The sequence below is a fragment of the Canis lupus genome, chromosome 17 (assembly GCF_048164855.1).
Source record: "Canis lupus baileyi chromosome 17, mCanLup2.hap1, whole genome shotgun sequence".
NCBI classification, from domain to species: Eukaryota; Metazoa; Chordata; class Mammalia; order Carnivora; family Canidae; genus Canis; species Canis lupus.
In genome coordinates this window covers 19,155,738-19,170,720 of record NC_132854.1, presented here as the reverse complement: position 1 = coordinate 19,170,720, position 14,983 = coordinate 19,155,738, and the positions used below count along the sequence as shown (strand labels likewise).

The 14,983-nt window shown below is 36.9% G+C and overlaps 2 long non-coding RNA genes across 2 annotated transcripts in view; one reads left to right on the top strand and one right to left on the bottom strand.

Moving 5' to 3' along the window:
• The window catches only part of LOC140608317 (uncharacterized), a 74,888-nt gene extending 70,256 nt beyond the window's left edge, over window positions 1-4,632 (bottom strand). The window contains exon 1 of the long non-coding RNA XR_012010336.1: window positions 4,162-4,632. This is a non-coding gene — a long non-coding RNA (uncharacterized lncRNA). The remainder of the gene's footprint in view (window positions 1-4,161) is intronic.
• A 1,836-nt stretch (window positions 4,633-6,468) lies between these two features.
• Window positions 6,469-14,983, top strand: part of LOC140607948 (uncharacterized) — a 51,109-nt gene continuing 42,594 nt past the window's right edge. Inside the window, exon 1 of the long non-coding RNA XR_012009868.1 lies at window positions 6,469-6,769. This is a non-coding gene — a long non-coding RNA (uncharacterized lncRNA). The remainder of the gene's footprint in view (window positions 6,770-14,983) is intronic.

Sequence of the window (14,983 nt, the reverse complement as noted above, 5' to 3'; positions counted from 1 at the left end):
TGATCCACAGCTATATTTTCAACTTTTTTCTTCTAATGAGGAAAGTAAGGGATTGAGAATTCATTCTTGTCCTTGCAAAGGAGTAAGATTCAGAAATCAGTACAGACTTTAGTGGTCACATAGGGTAAATATGACAAAATTGAAGACTTGAGGGTTTCTCCTTTAAGACACTTGCTAAATTCTTAAGATGCCTAAAGAAGAAAGCTAATGAGTAATGCCAAGGGATTTTCTTCATTTACTCATTGCAAAGGATAGAAACATCCTCCACAGATGGTGATCCCAGTGAACAATTTGAAAAATTGTTCAGTGGAAAAATTGGAAGTCTAGAGTCAAAAACAAAGAACAAACCAAGGGTAGATGGAACTTATCCAAAATTGACTCAGTTTAGTAAATGGAAGATTTAGATGCCAAGCCCTGTTTTCTGTTCACTAAGTAGAGGCAACAGTGATTGATGCTTCTCCCATGGAAGATAACTTCATCTGGTACCTCTGTGGTTTTTTATTCAAATGTGGGGCATCCAATCAAAATCACTGTATACCAATTAGATAAAAAATACCTGTTGATGGAAATGTAAATTGGTACAAACATTTTGGAAAACTGTTCAGAACAGTGTATATAAACTGTATACATGCATATCTTATGACTGCAATTTCATTCCCAGTTATACAAAGAGCAAAACTCAGGATGCCTGGGTAGCTCAGGGGTTGAGCATCTGCCTTTGGCTCAGGGCATGATCCTGGGATCCACGATCAGGCTCCTTGTGAGGAGCCTGCTTCTCCCTCTTCCTATGTCTCTGCCTCTCTCTGTGTGTCTCTCATGAATAAATAAAAATAAAATTAAAAAAGAACAAAAATCTGTACAAATGGTTATCAAAACACATAGTCTAGAATGTTCACAGCAGCACTAGTCCTAGCAGACCCAAGATGGAGAAAAAAATACATCATCACTAGAATGGATAAACTGTGCTATATTCATGGTATAGAATACTATAGGCTAATAAGAAATTAATAAACTATGACTATATGCAACAGTAATAAATCTCACTCATGAACTATTAAGTAATAAATTCACACACAGAAAAAAAAAGTCTAGTGTATGATTCTATGTATATGAAGTTCAAAATCAGGCAAAACTAAACTATGTCAGTCTTGAGGGTATATGGATTGGAGGGGTTGGGGAAGCTTCCAGGATGCTGGTAATGTTCTCTTAATCTGGACTCTGGCATTACAGATGCATTCATTTTGTGGAAAAACTTTGAGTTCTACATTTATAATTGGTTATCTTCACTATGTATGTATATTTTACTAAAATGTTTACCAAAAAAGTGAAAGAAAAGAAAAACATTCTTAGTTTGTGCTCTATATACTGATCTCTAAATACTTAAATTTGCATATATCTGAAACTATCTCTGGAGATTGTTTAAATTGATAACCTTTGGAAAAGCTTTTATGCTGATCATGATACCTGACCCAAAACATGAATATAAAAGCAAGGGAGAAAAAGAGTGGCCTAAAATACCAGGCAAAGGGGGCATCCTTAGCAAGTTTTCTTCTGCTGCTGTCACTCCCACCTGACTGAGCTGAGGTTTGACTGTGGCAGTATTGAATGGGAAAGTATTTTTAAGGCAAACCTTGGACTGAAATTTAAGATGAATATTTCTCTTAAAATTAAGATATATATTTAAGATTTAACCATCATCCAAAGATAGGTTCAGACATATTCTATGTACCCCAACTTTACCATTTTTACAGGTATAGTCTCTCTCCCATTAGGAGTCCTGACATGAGGGATATATCTCACATATGATCAGAGTTCCCAGCAGTTGTTCTGAAGCCACTTTGTTTTAGAGTTCTCAATTCTTGCTGCCCATAAACTGGTATAGTTCTTTGTTCCACATCTATGCTCCTGCTGATCTCCACATTTCTGGTGATTTTTTTTCTATCTTGGGAAATAAGGAAGTGATTGCCAAGGTCTCTAGATGGTGGAGGCAGTGAGTAGTTAAGGAGAACAGTTCCACAGTTAGATAGTCTTATTTTTGTCTCAGCCATTTTCTTCTTAAAGCCCACAGTATTGCTGCTCTTCTGAGTTTAGCAGTATTAAAGCACAGCTTCATTATATACTTTTAGAATGAAGAACTTTTACTACACCTGACATTCATTCCTACCTATTCATTCTGGCCTCACTTGCCAGACCCCTTTTTCATTCATGGTAACTCTCCATCAGGAACCTTCATGTCCATCTTTACCTCCAGGTATAGCAGTTTGTCAATCTGTTTCTATATATATGAATCCCAACTATACATAGTGTTCAAACTCTTCCCCAAGGGGCTGTAGATACTCTATAAATCAAGGAATTTTCCTGAATGTTATGATTTAGAACATTTCTTTGTTAAATCAGAAGATTCCTATCTCTACCTATAAATATATCAACTTTCCAAGATACCAAAATGTCAAAATAAAAATAAAAATAAAAAATCAAAGGACAGGCTAAGGGATAAATCAATGCAGATTGTTGGAAGAACAGCATCTTAAATTTCAATCCAAGACTAGTTTGACTTAAAATAAAGGCTGAATAGACAACTTTTCCAAAGATACTTTCCTAATCAGTACCTCCATATTCAAACCAGCTCAGTCAGGTGTGAGTGACAAAAGAGAAAAACTTATAGGGATGCCCCCTTTGCCTGGCATTTTTATACCATTCCTTTCCTCACTTGCTTTTATTTTCTCCTATTTGGCTAGATATAGTGATTAGCATGAGAGCTCTTCCAAAGTATATCAATTTTAATTGCAACTAGTAATAAGAAAAAAGAACTAAGAAATGTTGAAAATCACTCACATTTGCCTTCTCGTTCTTCCTTTCCTACATATGCTATACTGCACTGTTTTTGTTCATCTAAGATAAAGAATTGACTCTAGTGAATTGTGTTCATTATTTACCTTCAGCTTCAGTTTTGGGACACAGTTTGTTCAAGATAGATCAAGTTCTGAGGTGACAGAAAATCTCCAAATATCAGGGGCATAAAAACGTTTTATTTCTCATGAGCAAGTTAGCTGTGAGTCTGGCTGATGCTTCAGGGGATGTCTTCTATGCAATGGCTCAGCATCATACCTCCATTATCAGTGTTGTGCCCATTGCGAATCCGAGAAACCACCAAGGAGCCAACATCCATGCAAACACATGAGGGTTTATTTACAGGCTCGAGCTTGGGTCCAAGTATACCCCACACAGCGGAGCAGAGACTTGGACCCCAGGCTAAGAGGCGGAGCAGCTTTATAGGGGCCAGTGGCCAATGGGATTGTAACACACATAGAAAGTTGCACAGTCATGTCGGTCCACACGCAGGTGGCCAATTGAATCACGAGTCACCCTATAGTGACCATTTGAACTGGCCTATCACTCTGGTCAGAATTGGCACGCAGGTTTGGCGTGCACAAGGCGGGGTTACATTTTTATGAGCCGATTTCTGGTGAGGGTGTGCCCAGCGGCTTGACTAGGGTGGGGCAGAGCCTTAAGCAATAAGCAGGTCATGTGGGGGTGATACAGGAGGTGGCGGGTGCAGCACAAAATGGAGTTAGTCCTGCTCTGCTTGTCCAGGGGTAGGGGATTTTTGTTAAATTTCCTGGGTCCCACAATCAGTATTTGCTTCCATGACCACTGGCAAGGATGAAAAACTGAAAAGTCTCAAAATGAAAGGATTCATTCTGTAAAAGACATGGGCCATTTCTACTCAAAATTCATTAGGAACGTAGGTCAAAGGCTACACATAACCTTAAGAGGGCTGAAAAGTGTCATCTCTCCCTGCAATCCTGTCCTAATAGTAGGCAAATATTAATTATTGGTTAAATAATTTTTTCTTAAAGTTGAATGCTTTATACAAGTCCTACAATCTAGACCAAGTCTTAATTTTGAAATAATATGAAGGAGAAAGAAATAATTAAACATGAAGAAAATGAATGCCAGATAAGGAAGAGAAAACAGAATTCTACCTAATAGTGAATCAATTTGGCATAGCTTCATAAAACACTGACTTAAGAAGAATTCTGAGGCCAGTTAGAGTGGTTTAACAGGTCAATCATACCAGGTATAAGCACAAGAATGAGGAGTATTTCTTTACATATTAACTTATTGTTCCCAATTCCAACCCTCTTTTTGCATACATACCTTTGTGTGGCCTGAAGGAAGAGAGAGTGGACTTCTCCATCGCTTGACTTGGAGTTGGCTTGTAATCCATTTGGGCCATTGGCATGTAGGTTAGAAGTACGCAGTTTCTGAGCCAAGACCTCAATATCCTCCTGTGTTTCCACTTGCTCTCTAAAATTTCTGCCTTTCTCATGAGAACATACCCCAGCTGGTGATCGAGTCTCAAGAAAAGGATAACAGATATAAGAAAAACCATCCTGGTCCCCACAGCCTGAAGCAGAGCTGCCCCAGGCATCCCATTGACCTGCACAGAGTGAAAAGCAAAGCCACAAAGCTGAACTCCATCTACATCAGTGAACTTCCACCAACCTTTAGAGAGGCATGAACAGTTACAAATGATTATTGTTTTAAGCCCTGGAATTTCTGGGCAATTTGTTATGCAATAAGAACTAATCAATATATGCTCCATGTGCCAGCCACTGGCCACTCATAGAGTGGATCAAAAAACAAAACAGAATCTGGAAAACAAAAGGGATGGGAGACTGTCACACGAAGGAAAAGATTCTTGAGGATTAGAAAAAAAGTAATAAACATATTTAATGTGACTGTTTTTTAAACAATCAAGATACATGAACTATGTTCTGATGTGTGACTAATATTTACACAAAAAATTTATAGCTATAAAACTTCGCAGAAAAAAAAATAAACTGCAATAGTACCCAATAATATACATTAGTGGCCATTAATAATTACTCTCTGAAATTATAAACTTGAACATGATGTCTATTATAAAATCTTGTATTAGAATTACAGAGATGTCTGAGTTTGAAGGAGGTGAGTTTTGAGAAAACAAAAATAAGCATTATTTCAAACAGTAAAACCATATGATTTAGTGACAATAAGGTCTATAAAAATGTAAATAGGTTTTTCACGGTAAATTTTAGAATGGCAATTTTCAGGTGAAGTAAAATATTTAAGAAGGCTAATTTGAAATACCTACTGAAATATCAAGAGGGTATCCAGACCCCAGCTGATATATGGGAGCAAATATTGATTTGACAGGATATGCATTCAACCCAAACTCTTCATATTTTGATAAATATGCAAGTGTGAAAGCAAATAAAAAGAATAGTGAGATAGTCAGGCGTATTTAGGAATTAATAGTTGAAGTGCTTAGAATGGCCCCAGGCTGATTTTTCTGTCACTGATGTTACTGAAACTCAAGCTCAAGGATTCCCACTTTCATTTGCATCGGAACCACTTGGCAAACTTTTTAAAAATACAGGTTCCCAGGCTCCACCTCAGATTCCATTGGTCTGATATTGGTATTTCTTAAAAGATCTCAATGCCATTTTAAAGTGTAACCAGGGTAAATAAGCATAACAACTTTGACTTTTCCAAGTACACATAAGTCAATTAATAATTAATTATACTTAGCAACTCTCCAATATCAGGCTGTTCCCAGTCTCATTGCATCCAACCCAATTGGGTCATGTGCTCTAATAATCAAAACCTGGAGAAACTGTCATGCTATTAAATATTAACAAACTAATACTATGATATTTTTATAAGTTGTGTCTCACAGTAGTTACAATGGATTGTGTAAAAAATAAAGGCAAAAGATTACCACTTAATCCCCAAAAGTGCTATATCTATAGAAATGATTTTTGCAAAAAGTACTAGTTTCCAGTGATCTGAAGCAGAGTCCCTGGTAGTCTAAGCATTATGGAAGGCTCTAAACAACAGAGAAGATTTTAAATGTTACAGGTTCAACTTTTGGAAAATAGAATACATTTTAAATATAGATAATATAATATTGAATATTAAATTTACACATGATTTATTAATGTCACAGAAAAAAATATTAGCCAAATATTGACAAAAGTCTAGGGTTAGGAGCTGGTCACATAAAATACAAAAGGGCACAAAACTGACCCTTTCACCAAAAAGAAAGAAGGAAGGAAGGAAAGAAGGGAAGGGAGGAAGGGAGGGGGAGAGAGAAAAAAAAAAGAGAAGGAGAGAGAGGTAGGGAAGGAAGAAGAGAGAACAGAAGGGAAAATATTTTTTCCTTTAAATTTTGGAGAAAATCAAGCAAATAATGGAACAATTTGAAACTTTCTATTTGCCAACCTTGCTATTTGATTGAAGTCATTACATTAGAAAACTCTTTTTGGAGTTATTTTCTATAAATAGTTGTGTTTGTGACTATAGAACATCTCTGATCCTCTTACGGTTACTCATAGTCTGAAAACAAGAAGTACAACACAGAGAGTAAGACCCTGAGCAGCTTTAGCAAGAAAAAAAAAAAGTTAAACAGTAAGGACTGTGCTGTGTTTCTCTTGCACAGGGCAATCTTGATTATAACTCTCTGTGGATTTGGAAGTTACTCATCTGAGTAAAGGGGAGAAATTTATCAGCCTCCTTTGGCCACAGCTGGGCAGGTGATAGAACAAGCTGGCAGCTGGAAACATGAGCAAAGGGAGCCAGAGAGTTTCCTGCCAGGCCAACAGAGAGAAGGAAGGAGACAGAAAGAAAATGGTAACAGAAGCTTTTTCTAACGCCAGAAATGTAAGAGTGCCTTTGTTATAAAACACAAGCACTGATTTCCTGTTTCCATAACTTATGATCGGTGAGTTATTTTTACATTTATCTTAATGAGGTTACACCCTGCTCTGAGATTTCATAAGACGTTTTCCTGCCTCTGAAACAAACAAAATATTCTTCTCTCCAATTCCATTTCTCTGTTGACCTTGGGGAAACTGAACAAGAGAATGCTGTGTGTTACATATTAACCTGCATGTTTCAGATTATATGGGGAGAAGGAGCAATCAGGCTTTGTTAAAGCTGAGGAATTATTTGCCTGCAAGACTTGGTTCAGTGTTATTTAAGAACTTTTGTTTGTACCCTGAAACGTTATATGGCGGAGGAAAAGTTCTCAAAAAAAAAAAAAAAGAAAGAAAGAAAAGAAAAGAAAAGAAAAGAAAAGAAAAGAAAAGAAAAGAAAAGAAAAGAAAAAAGAGAGAGAGGGTAAATATGTATTTGGCCTTGCACAATACATTTCAAATCAATTCTGACAAAAATCTTGTGTGGGTGAATAAAAATTAATGGAACATGATTCATTGTGGGCATCATCAAATTAATAAAGAGCATAGCCAAGTAGACACAATTATTTTATTCTTTGGTTATTACCTGCATGCTGCAGTGGACAGAGGAATTTGGAATGTCCTTTATTGCTGCTATGCTGCTTCCGGCTCTGGCTTGGGAATTAAGGATTCATGCTTCTACATAATGATATATGATTAGCACTGTGAAAGTAATTGAACTCTTCATTCTAGACAATCCCTTGCAGTGTCAGCAAGAAGCTGGAGCAGACTGTGTCATTTAACAGGGTTATACTGTAAGTGAGAAAAACCTCTGATCCCTGCACAATTAACTTCCTAATAATTTTAGGTTTTCAAGATTAAATGAGAGAATTAATATAATAGACCATGTAAATGTGCATCAGAGAAATAAAGCAAGGCGAAGGCACTAAAAGGGATGGAAAATTTAAGGAAATTAACAATTGCTCTCAAATATAATAAGAGACAGGTGTCAGGCTGTTAAAAGGATGATTGTTGTAACTGGAGCAGCTGAGGATGGTAAATGTGCAGCTGTTACAAAGATTAGTTGTGTAGTAACAGAATACTTGTTTTGCTGTGCACTCTAAGCTAAATTATATTACAACAATCTCATAAAGTATCCTGGAAAGTGCAGTAATAATGATATTGACACCTATTTTACATAATAAAATACTGTAGCTCAAATAATTATCATAACTTTATGCCTTTAAAATCTCAGCAAACTGGCTTTATTATTTATGAAATTTCTCAATATTCTTTATTAAATGTATGAAATACCTCAATAACATTTTAAAACAACAAGAATGCAACTGCATTATGTTCTATTACATTCAAAATGGCCAAATTTTGAAAGTAATTTGTTCTCTTTGATGTTCACTAGTTCCAAACACCCTTTTATTTGCTAATTTAGTTTTATCAAAATATTATTGTATTTGGTATAGAGTGATAAAGCTGTATTTCAAGTAATTCTGTAAAATTTGATGAGTGTTCCTCCTGAATAAGGATTAGACTATTTTTGGTTCAGTCTAGAACTCATGCTGACCTTTAGGGGGAAAAATGAAAGAGAGTTTTCTTTGTAATTATTCTCAAATGAATTTGTTGCAACACTATCTGATTAGTCTAATTAATATCCTCTGTACAATATGAAAGAACATAGAGCAAAAAGAAAAATATATGTCAAAATAGAGGTGCTTGATTGACAGCAGTCTATGGTGTTTCTTTAAGAGACTGAATTCTTATCTAGTCACTTATTCACAACTTACTGAAGTGTGTACATTCCTTAGTGGCAGGGAACTGGGTTTATTCAGTGAGGTTTTGCTTGTAATATTTTGTTTTGATAAAGTATACATTTTTTTCTTCATGCCTCTCTAAGTCAGTACCATCTCGTATGAGTTCCATTCATATTGGCAAGTGAATGCTAGTTCTATCAAACATGTGAATTGAAAATTAAAATACCAATATATTTAAGCGGATAAATTACTTTGAAATTGATCTCAAAAACACCATTCTTATGCAACTTGCAATTTTGGAACTCTTCTGTGTGTTTTGATGGCTGGCAAAATAAACTTTACTCACCTTAATTAGCACTGTGAAAGTAATTGAACTCTTAACTCTTAACCTTAATGTTAAATTGACTGGACATCAGACACAAAACACTAGCCAAAGAAGAACTTTGTTTCTACCTGAATAGATTTAAATAAAGCATTCACCACCTACTACTAAAGTGAATTTGATACTGCAGAATTCAAATGCTTAGAATTTTATCCTTTGGGCTTTTTATGCCTTATTTTTGTTTGTGTGGTTTTGGTTTTTGCTGGAGTGAGGTTGCTATGCAGTTAAACAGCTTCCATGAGTTTTTAATAACCACTGGCCCATCAAATTTGGATCCAGGGCTTGATAGACATGAACACTTTCTGGCTGGTTTCCTTACAGATTCATATTTGAATAATCAAAGAGACCAATGTGAAGTGATGATGAATTTTTATATTACTGAACTACTCTCCTTATAGAGAAGGAGAAAGAAAACGCATTATATTAACTACACTAAATAGTTTTGGTTTAAATTTTCCTAAACATTTCCAAAAGTTTGGTTAAACTTTTCTATCCATCCAAGAGAGTGATTCACTCACTTGCCAAGTGAGCAGTTATCTCACTGGTGGATTCTAAAACCTTAACGAAATTTTACTTACAAGGTGGGTGGAATGCTTTAATGAAAAATTATGTTGTTGCTGCTGATATAGATGTATGTTAAAGGTATATATTCAGTGTGATATCAACACTTTAAGATGGTGAATCTGGTTGTGGTGTATTTAATAGTATGCTTTAATCAGCTGACTTTTTCATTATTATACGCTACTCTAGATCCTTTATTTTTTCATCAAAGTAACAACTACCAGTTGTTCAACTACCAGTTGAACAAATGAGCTAAAATATCTGAGTTTGTTTATAAATATAGAAAAATTATTGCAAGTAACAAATAAAGGCTATTATATTCAGTTCTGGTATCATGACAAATTCCAGAGCATAAAAAAAGCATGCAGTGGGCCCTAGAAGTCAGAAAATTCAAGCTTTAGATTATATGGTACATCAGCAACAAGAAATATGCTGAGGCATTTTGAAATCCCTGTAATTCTGTACATGCATTTGTGTCCCTTACCTTATTCAAATATATTTTAATCTTCCCTTCCTTTCTCTCTGCCTCATACCTATTTTCAAAGATGTGCCAATGGCATAAGAGTAGGCTTTTGTTTTTCTCATAGTTCTGTGCCCTGCCACATCCAACAGATTGCTCTTCATTTGAAGAGTATGCAAATAACTTTAAATGAGTGGATCAGATGAACACCCATGAACTCAAAGCTGGAAAACAAAGATAATGTACAGGAAGCAAAGGGGGAAAAAAGTATTCAGAAAGCAATAGGAAAAATAACTGAAAAACAGTAAAAGCTATAAAAAAAATACAGAGAGGCAACTAGACTCCTTCAGGAAGGTTTGGTCAATTGGAGAAAGTTGGCATTCATTTCATTTAATACCCAAATACTAGTCACAATGAACATTGCATGACGGCAGTGAAAATAGAAGCCTCTTCCCTGACCTCCTGCAGTTCATTGCCTAGTGGAAAGGGGAAGGAAAGAAACTTTATGCTTGGGTAGATAGTTATGGATGGGCAAGGGGTAGGATGGTCACCAGCCCCCCTCTGAATAGATGATATTTACTCTGAGAACTAAAAGGTGAGAAAAAGAAAGAACAACCATTCAAAAAGTGAGAAGTATATTCCAAATAGAGTGCACATGTACAAGAGCCTGAGGTGAGAGAAAACTTGGAATGCCCAAGGAACTGGAAATAAAAACCAGTGAGGCTGGAGGAGTGAGTGAGAGGAGAGGTTTGGCAGAAGGTTAAGCTGGAGAAAAGAGGTTGTACCAAAATAATGCAGAATCTTAGAACCCATGGTAAAGGTTTGATTCTAGGTGCAGTGGGAGAATGTCATACTGATTTCATGTGCAGCAGAGATCGTGATCTAATTTAACTTAAAAGGAAAACAAAACAAATAAATAAAAACACCTCTCTGGTTACCATATGAAGAATAGATTTTTTTCAAAGTATAGTTGACATATAATGTCACATTAGTTTCAGGTGTACAAGGTAGAGATTTGACAAGTTTGTACATTATGCTATACTCACCGTAAGAGTGGTTACCATCTGTCACCGATACACTACTACAATACCATTGACTATATTCCCTATGCTGTACCTTTTATCTCCTTTATTTATTCATTCCATAACTAGAACCTGGTGGGGGAGAGGCACCTGACTGGCTCAGTTGGTAGAGCATGTGATTCTTGATCTCAGGATTATGAGTTCAAGCCCAATGTTCAGGGTAGAGTTTTTGTAAAAAAAGCAAAACACTCTTTCACCCATCCCCATTGCCCCCTCCCCTCTGGCAACCATAAGTTTGTTCTCTGTATTTATGGATCTGCTTCTATTCTTTTTTTTTTTTTTTTTTTCAAACACACTAGGATTTATTTACAAGCTCGAGCTTGGGTCCAAGTATACCCGACACAGCAGAGCAGGGACTTGGACCCTGAGGTGGGTTTCAGCTTAGTTTTAAGGACTGGTCTAGGGGACCAGCAAAAGAGGTGGAGCAATTCCTCAAGTTCTGTTTATTTTTTTTTATTTTTTACATTTTTTTCTAATAAATTTATTTTTTTATTGGTGTTCAATTTGCCAACTTACAAAATAACACTCAGTGCTCATCCCGTCAAGTGCCCCCCTCAGATCCTGTCACCCAGTCACCCTCACCCCCTGCCCTCCTCACCTTCCACCACCCCTAGTTCGTTTCCCAGAGTTAGGAGTCTTTATGTTCTGTCTCCCTTTCTGATATTTCCCACACACTTCTTCTCCCTTCCCTTATATTCCCTTTCACTATTCTTTATATTCCCCAAATGAATGAGAACATAAAATGTTTGTCCTTCTCCGATTGACTTACTTCACTCATAATACCCTCCAGTTCCATCCACATTGAAGCAAATGGTGGGTATTTGTCATTTCTAATGGCTGAGTAATATTCCATTGTAAACATAAACCACATCTTCTTTATCCATTCATCTTTAGACGGACACCGAGGCTCCTTCCACAGTTTAGCTATTGTGGACATTGCAGCTATAAACATCGGGGTTTAGGTGTCCCAGCGTTTCATTGCATCTGTATCTTTGGGGTAAATCCCCAACAGTGCAATCGCTGGGTCATAGGGCAGGTCTATTTTTAACTCTTTGAGGAACCTCCACACAGTTTTCCAGAGTGGCTGCACCAGTTCACATTCCCACCAAGAGTGGAGGAGGGTTCCCCTTTCTCCACATCCTCTCCAACATTTGTGGTTTCCTGCCTTGTTAATTTTCCCATTCTCACTGGTGTGAGGTGGTATCTCATTGTGGTTTTGATTTGTATTTCCCTGATGGCAAGTGATGCAGAGCATTTTCTCATATGCATGTTGGCCATGTCTATGTCTTCCTCTGTGAGATTTCTGTTCATGTCTTTTGCCCATTTCATGATCGGATTGTTTGTTTCTTTGGTGTTGAGTTTAATAAGTTCTTTATAGATCTTGGATACTAGCCCTTTATCTCATACGTTATTTGCAAATATCTTCTCCCATTCTGTAGGTTGTCTTTTAGTTTTGTTGACTGTATCTTTTGCTGTGCAAAAGCTTCTTGTCTTGATGAAGTCCCAATAGTTCATTTTTGCTTTTGTTTCTTTTGCCTTCACGGATGTATCTTACAAGAAGTTACTGTGGCCGAGTTCAAAAAGGGTGTTGCCTGTGTTCTCCTCTAAGATTTTGATGGAATCTTGTCTCACATTTAGATCTTTCATCCATTTTGAGTTTATCTTTGTGTATGGTGAAAGAGAGTGGTCTAGTTTCATTCTTCTGCATGTGGATGTCCAATTTTCCCAGCACCATTTATTGAAGAGACTGTCTTTCTTCCAATGGATAGTCTTTCCTCCTTTATCGAATATTAGTTGACCATAAAGTTGAGGGTCCGCTTCTGGATTCTCTATTCTGTTCCATTGATCTATGTGTCTGTTTTTGTGCCAGTACCACACTGTCTTGATGACCACAGCTTTGTAGTACAACCTGAAATCTGGCATTGTGATGCTCCCAGATATGGTTTTCTTTTTTAAAATTCCCCTGGCTATTCGGGGTCTTTTCTTTTTTTTTTTTTTTAAAGATTTTATTTATTTATTCATGATAGTCACACACAGAGAGAGAGAGAGGCAGAGACACAGGCAGAGGGAGAAGCAGGCTCCATGCAGGGAGCCCGATGTGGGATTCGATCCCGGGTCTCCAGGATCACGCCCTGGGCCAAAGACAGGCGCCAAACCTCTGCGCCACCCAGGGATCCCTTCGGGGTCTTTTCTGATGCCACACAAATCTTAAAATAATTTGTTCTAACTCTCTGAAGAAAGTCCATGGTATTTTGATAGGGATTGCATTAAACGTGTAAATTGCCCTGGGTAACATTGACATTTTCACAATATTAATTCTGCCAATCCATGAGCATGGAATATTTTTCCATCTCTTTGTGTCTTCCTCAATTTCTTTCAGAAGTGTTCTGTAGTTTTTAGGGTATAGATCCTTTACCTCTTTGGTTAGGTTTATTCCTAGGTATCTTATGCTTTTGGGTGCAATAGTAAATGGGATTGACTCCTTAATTTCTCTTTCTTCAGTCTCATTGTTAGTGTATAGAAATGCCATTGATTTCTGGGCATTGATTTTGTATCCTGCCATGCTACCAAATTGTTGTATGAGTTCTAGCAATCTTGGGGTGGAGGCTTTTGGGTTTTCTTTGTAGAGTATCATGTCATCGGCAAAGAGGGAGAGTTTGACTTCTTCTTTGCCAATTTGAATGTCTTTTTGTTGTCTGATTGCTGAGGCTAGGACTTCCAGTACTATGTTGAATAGCAGTGGTGAGAGTGGACATCCCTGTCTTGTTCCTGATCTTAGGGGAAAGGCTCCCAGTGCTTCCCCATTGAGAATGATATTTGCTGTGGGCTTTTTGTAGATGGCTTTTAAGATGTTGAGGAATGTTCCCTCTATCCCTACACTCTGAAGAGTTTTGATCAGGAATGGATGCTGTATTTTGTCAAATGCTTTCTCTGCATCTAATAAGAAGATCATATGGTTCTTGATATTTCTCTTGCTGATATGATGAATCACATTGATTGTTTTACAAGTGTTGAACCAGCCTTGTGTCCCAGGGATAAATCCTACTTGGTCATGGTGAATAATTTTCTTAATGTATTGTTGGATCCTATTGGCTAGTATCTTGTTGAGAATTTTTGCATCCATGTTCATCAGGGATATTGGTCTGTAATTCTCCTTTTTGGTGGGGTCTTTGGTTTTGGAATTAAGGTGATGCTGGCCTCATAGAACGAATTTGGAAGTACTCCATCTCTTTCTATCTTTCCAAACAGCTTTAGTAGAATAGGTATGGTTTCTTCTTTAAACGTTTGATAGAATTCCCCTAGGAAGCCATCTGGCCCTGGACTTTTGTGTCTTGGGAGGTTTTTGATGACTGCTTCAATTTCCTCCCTGGTTATTGGCCTGTTCAGGTTTTCTATTTCTTCCTGTTCCAGTTTTGGTAGTTTGTGTCTTTCCAGGAATGCGTCCATTTCTTCTAGATTGCCTAATTTATTGGCGTATAGCTGTTCATAATATGTTTTTAAAATCGTTTGTATTTCCTTGGTGTTGGTAGTGATCTCTCCTTTCTCATTCATGATTTTATTAATTTGACTCTTCTCTCTCTTCTTTTTAATAAGTCTGGCTAATGGTTTATCTATCTTATTAATTCTTTCAAAGAACCAACTCCTGGTTCTGTTGATCTGTTCCACAGTTCTTCTGGTCTCGATTTTGTTGAGTTCTGCTCGAATTTTTATTCTCTTCTTCTGCTGGGTGTAGGATCTATTTGCTGTTTTTTCTCTAGCTCCTTTATGTGTAAGGTTAGCTTTTGTATTTGAGTTCTTTCCAGTTTTTGAATGGATGCTTGTATTGCAATGTATTTCCCCCTTAGGACTGCTTTTGCTGCATCCCAAAGATTTTGAATGGTTGTATCTTCATTCTCATTAGTTTCCATGAATCTTTTTAATTCTTCCTTAATTTCCTGGTTGACCCTTTCATCTTTTAGCAGGATGGTCCTTAACCTCCACATGTTTGAGGTCCTTCCAAACTTCTTGTT